This window comes from Vanessa cardui, chromosome 8 (assembly GCF_905220365.1).
Source record: "Vanessa cardui chromosome 8, ilVanCard2.1, whole genome shotgun sequence".
Lineage (NCBI taxonomy): Eukaryota > Metazoa > Arthropoda > Insecta > Lepidoptera > Nymphalidae > Vanessa > Vanessa cardui.
This window is the reverse complement of record NC_061130.1, coordinates 10570908-10577444: the sequence shown is the minus strand read 5'-3', so window position 1 is coordinate 10577444 and position 6537 is coordinate 10570908.

Genomic DNA, 6537 nt, shown 5'->3' with positions numbered 1-6537 from the left:
GACAATTATTGTTGTAATAAGAAGCAAAACGTTTTGCTCAAGAATTTTCAAAGTCGCGTTAATGGTTACGTGTCGGTACGTTGAATATATTTTTACTTCTAAAAATATATACCAAAAAAAGGAAATGCATGTAATCAAATATTATTTGTATAAATGTCACTGATGGGCTAACACTTTCTCTCCTTTTTTCAAAAGAAGTAACTTTATTAAAGATTGGTTTCAAATTCGGGTAAGGACCACTGATATTTCATGTGCTTATTCATTTTGTGCCCAGGGTTTATAGAAAACATTGTAACGAAAATTGTAGGTACGTGTAGGTACAAAATCTTACTACATAACATAATTATTCAATAACTCGCATTGTCGCAGCGAGGTAGAATATGCTCCAAAACATATTATTTACACTCCTTAAATTTGTTATATATACAAAACTAGTAGTAGCCCTCGGCTTCGATCACTATTTTGGGTGTCAAAAAAGTAGCCTATGATCTTTCTTAGTCTTGGTTGTTCAAGTTTGCTTCATACCAAATTTCATCAAATTTGGTTTATCGGTTTGGTCGTGAAAGAGCGTCAGTCAGACAAACATATTTACTTAAACATTTACGATATGAATACAGATTAATATAGATTGCGAGATTTCGAATAATTCCCCTTTTTTTAGTTAGAATTAAGGTTACCTTAAAAAAAATTGAATCGCATAAGAAATAAGAATGCGTTAGTTTGAGCCGTAAAATAATTATTTGATTTCTTTATAGAGTCTTCAAGTCGACATTTATAACACGGGAAGTACCAACGAAGCACTAATGTCCCCGTTGAGATCGAACTGATGGCACTTATAATGGGACTTTTAATTATTTTAATAGCTGTTTCAAAACAAAAGACATTAATTCATTATAAAACAAGTGATCATGGTTACGAAGTAAATTTTTTTTATTTCAATGTGAAAAATAAGTTTTTCTTGACGCCGAGGAAAACAGTAAAAAAATTAAAGATGTCGGATTTTTTATATTCCAAGAGATATTAAGTGTTATACTTGGAAAGATCAGTATATATGGACTTGTATGTTCCAACTTTATAAAGTTCCATTCTATTTTTATTAAGAATATTACAAAAAGATTTTTTACACGATTTATCCTATCAAATTTATCCTATGTATCTAATAAATTTCGTTGTATTGATAGCTATATTTTTTAAATAACGATGTTATAAATATTCGAATCGAATCAACATTTAAATTCAAATGTTGTTCGAAATTCAAAATTTCGTATAAACAGTTAATGTATAGGATAGGATTCATTAGTAAAGATCGCACACAACGTTAAAATACAAAGACATCAATACTAAATCGTTAAGATCCTGGAAACGTCTGACAATTCTCGGTACGTGCTAACTGGCTGCTTTTTCTCCGTTACTTTGTTATCCTCTTACTTTTACATGTTTAATCGTCCCCTGGAGACGAGGGACGAGAAAAGACAGGTAAGACTTGCTTTGGAACATCATCGTAGAGACTTCAGGAATTTAATTTAGTTTGACTTGCTGTAGTTCGTCTTGCTATTTGTTATACACTCTAGAATTATTATTTTACAAAATTGTTAAAGATTAAATCTTTAGTTGAATATTTTGAGGAAAATTTGGCCGCGCGTGTTTTTTTTTAAATTTTCAATTTGCAAATATGATTATTACTCCTGAAAATATTTAATAAGGCCAATTCGATATTTGCATTTGCCAACAAGATTTGATGTTATTTATTTAAAATCCAAGACTGTATGTTTTCAATGTGAAACTCTTCATTATTGAGTACAAATTATAAATAAATTAAAATGAATACTAATTTGTTTGAAATTGTATTAAAAGTTTGTAATTCATCTTAAAAAGAATATTTATCTTTAAATCAGACTCTTAACATTTCTGCTTTAATTTCTACCACGATAGCTGGGTAATTGTGGGTAATAAAATCATTAATTCTAAACCGAATAACGCATTAAAAGTAACAGCTTGTGCGTGGAAGCGAGGTTGTTTCATTTTGTTGAAATTATAAAATTATATTGCTTTGCTATTGAGAATATATTTTTGCAATCTTGTAAGAAAACTCATTTCTATTGTTTAAATTGCTTTAATTATTAATTTAAAAGTCACACTTAACCGTTATTTCATCATCTTTGTGATCAGTTAGAATATATGGGTCATTTTAATCTTTCTCCAATTAAGATTTTTTTTTAAAGGCCGTCACATCTTTTTATTTTTTTTCTTCATAAGTCGATTAACAAAATTAATATTTTGTTGTAGTAAACATAAATAATAATATAATTATTCTTTCGAACTATAAAGTAATTAATATTGTAGAAAATCAATATTCTAAATAAGTAATTAATTTTACAAATGAACTAAAAGTTATTTTCTTCAAATATGATTTTTTTGGATTTTATTTTAGTCAATGTTGGTTTGGTGGAACCTCACACACACAACAAGAGACATATAAAGATATAAATGTCAATATAGACATTTAATTAATATATTAATCTTCATTGCATGAATAAAGTTACTCTAATATTAAATTAATTTAATTTGATAAATTGATAAAAACTTGATTACAAAATTTTTCTTTGATATGATAATAATTTAATAATAATAGGTATAATACAAAGGAAATATTATACAAGGCAATCTTAATAGCAATAGAATGTACTAATTCTGACCCTCATAACGGCAGGTAATTCTGATGGCGCTCCTCGCAGCCGTATTCTTATAAATTAATTACTTGTAATCTACTCATGAAACGAGACTTACAGAAATGAAGTTACAACACAGCGTAATACCACCGTTTGCTTTTACAACGACTAATGAAAGCATGGATATGGTAACAAAAACTAATATATATTTTTTACGCTGCGCAATAATTTCGATCAATTTCTTATATAAAATTATAGTTACTCTTATTAAGTCTAAAATTATTAATATAAAGTCTAAGAGCAATACGTAGTAATGTTGTTTTTCTGCTTGAAGGGCGATTGAGTCATTTTAACAACACAAGGAATTTAACATCGTATTTCCCTAGATTGGTGGCTCATTAGTCATATAAGGGATGGTAAATATTCCTTACAGCGACTGTGAGCGGAGTTAATCACTTAATGTCATTAGTCTTATTTAATAGTCTCTTTTTTAAAAAAATTAAAATTCTTAATATTTGTTTTGAAAAATGAAAACTAATTTCTTCAATCAATGGCTCCAACCACGCTAGGGTTCAGTAACGACTTAATGTCGCGTCGGGAGAACAACTCTGAATTAGAAATGAGCGTCTGTCTAAAGTGCGTTGTTAATAAGACACATATGTCGCGATTTAGGAAAATAAGAATTGAGAATATCTCAGATTAAAGCAAGCCTAAGAAATTGATATAATTATTGTAATGTGTTGCAAAGTATTAAAAGTTGTTGCATTTGCAACAACTTTTAATGTACATATATGTGATGAAAGCATTATTTTTCTTGATGATATATACTAATATTATAGATAAGAAAGTTACTTTGACCGTGAGTATGTTGTTGCGCTTTTACACCAAACCAGCTGAACCGAATTTGATACAATTTGGTATAAAGCAAGTTTGACCTTGAATTGTTTATACTAATCATCAGCCCCAAAATGTAAAAAAGCGCTGGTGCCAAGTATTTGGTTAAAAATAATGACTATTATATCATTTTTTTCTTAAAAAAACTTGACTTACATTGGTATTAATTTCAAGACGGAGTAGAGTAAAAGTTTGTTACGGTAAATTGTCACCTTCGTCTTATGATATTAAGGTTGGAAGATGTAAAAAGATACTACTTACAGTGACTTTTTACAATTTACAAGGCTTTATTCGATACTAAGATATTTGTATTTTGAATTGTACTGACTCTATCTATATACATATACTAATCTTTTGAAACTTGAATATATCATTGCAAAATATTGTTTTATTGTGAAAGAGTAGTAAGTAAGGGTATCCCCATTCAGACGGGATGCTTATCTATGTAGGTTATAAAATCATACTGTAACTTGAATTGAAATAAAGAAAGGAAATCGATATTATAAAGATAATAATTTCATGCTTTCTTCTCAAAATCATTTCACACGCATTGTTTAAAACAGACGCCGTCTGAAACATTGTGAAAAGATTTTAATTTCTCGCTTGCCCACGAAGCGAATGGGGGAGGTGTCCCCTTGATCGCGTCTTATCCACTACGCAAACATTCTTTACAAGAGCTCTCATTCCATTCACTCCAGAGGTTATCTTTTATTATTTCTCACTGCATCCTCTTTTTATTGCCACTCATATTGGCTTTTTATGCCGTTCGAATAAATACATTTTAATTTTAGCACCCGTTCGCAGTCTTTTGTACAATTCGTCTAGCGGGAAATTAACGCGGGAGGTGTAATAATATGCCCGAAAACGAGTAAAGTGGTTTTTAATGCAAAGTCATAGAGCATTATTTTAATTTCATGCAAATATTTGTCGTATCTTAAAAAAGTTTGAGAAGCAACAGTTTGTAGATATTGCTATGTAAAAATATATAAAAAAATATAATCGAATTAATTCCGTCTCTTTCTTTTTCTAGTTGTAAACAGAACATACCTTAGCAACTTTACAAGTATAGTCGTAGTCATATAGCAAATTGCGTATACCGTCTGTTAGCTCTTACGCAAACATTATCGAGGGATTGAAAAGTTCTTTCACCGGAGGAAAAACAACGATAAATCCAACTTAGGAACTGGCCAAGTACGTTACTAACATTGTGTACGTTTGTTTGGACTTTTTTCATAATAGCAATCAATTATTTCAGATTGAAATCAATGCTCTGTAAGCAATGATTTTAATGGGAAGTAAAATGTCTATTGTTTTTTATAATAACGGTCTTTGAAATGTATAATAGAAGATTGTAATTTATTTCATTTTGTAAAGCAGCTAAAGGTACATATTCTGAATAATTACACCAATTCTGGTTAATATTTTGCTCTTAAATTGTAATGATAATGTCATCGTAATTTTTTTGTGACCATTTCTAACAACACCAAAGTGACCAAGATTAAACATGGGAACAGAGATGATATTCCTTGTGCCTGTAGTTATAATACTAAGTGTTGCTGCTGTGGTTTATATTTGTCCAGACGGTCTTGCACATAACCTTACCATCGAATAAAATTTTGGCTGTGACGGTCATTATAAGTCTGATTTTATCACAATCAGGGCCAACGGCTTTACGTGCTCTTATAAGATACCCAACTAGTAGATTAGAAAAACCTAATTAATCGAGTTTGATAAAATACATGAGTATGCTATTTAAATTATAATTTTCCTTCATTAAAATCAACGAGTGCTAATGCCGTACCTATCTGATATAGAATATATGTTAAATCGGATCCGTAAAAATGCATTGATTAGTATAATTTAAGCCTCTTTTTTTGAAAAATCTTTTTTAGTTTAACATTGTTCAATATTGATAGAACAGACATTCCAGAAGAGTCAAACGTGTAAAATAATTTGAAATAAAAAAAAACTTATAACAAATGGTTATATATTTATATCAATGTGAAAGTTTATGTAAAAGACAAGATTCAGTTATAAAAATAACAGTTTGTTGTTTTTGTTATACAATATTAAAATGGCATAAATAAAAATATCGTTCCATATCTTTACTTGTGACGTGTATTCGTATGAATGCTTTTGTTTTTCTGTCGCAAGTTTCCATATCAATACTCTGTGTTTGCATAACTGCTTTGCAGCAAGTGCGGAGTAAACACGCGTATCTACCTGAATTCGGGTTTCCTATGTTAGATAAACAAATAATATCTTTGGGAACTTTTATTTAATAAAAAATAAGAAAATATACCTTAAAAATTAAAAGATCGTATCTGGCATTAAACTATGTCAAATAATATACTTTAATAACTTTTAATAAAGTATATTAATATATTTTTCTATCAAAACATTACGTAAAAGTATTGTAGTGTGTTTTCGTAGGTTGTTTTTATTTGAGAAGATATGAATGTAATATAAAACAATATATTTCATCCTAATACGTAATCGATAGTATTGGATGTCCAAAGACGGACGATAATATCCGCGAAGAAAGCCGGACCGCCATATAAAACGCACTTGTGCGCATAATATACGTTTTATTAATAAAAAAGCTAAGGGAGAATCACCCATAAATAGCCTTAATGGCCACTACTGAGCCGTCAATTTTTTCCGATACATAGCCGGCTATTTGTTTGACAAATCCCTCGAGAATTCGCGACACTATCTCGTATTATCTAAAAGCCAGAGGGATACGGGTCATTCCGGAGGTGATGAAAACCGTATCGCAAGCTGTCTAAGGATACCTGTAAATCATTCCAGGTACTTTTCTTCTCCACGTATTTCTTGGTAAAAAGTATTTGCTTTTATTTATGGACGACGTATTTATCACACTGTATGCTGGTAGAAACTTTTTGTGGATCTATTTTTATATTATGATATACAATAATAAATACTTTTGGTTTGCAAAAATTGAACGATGAGT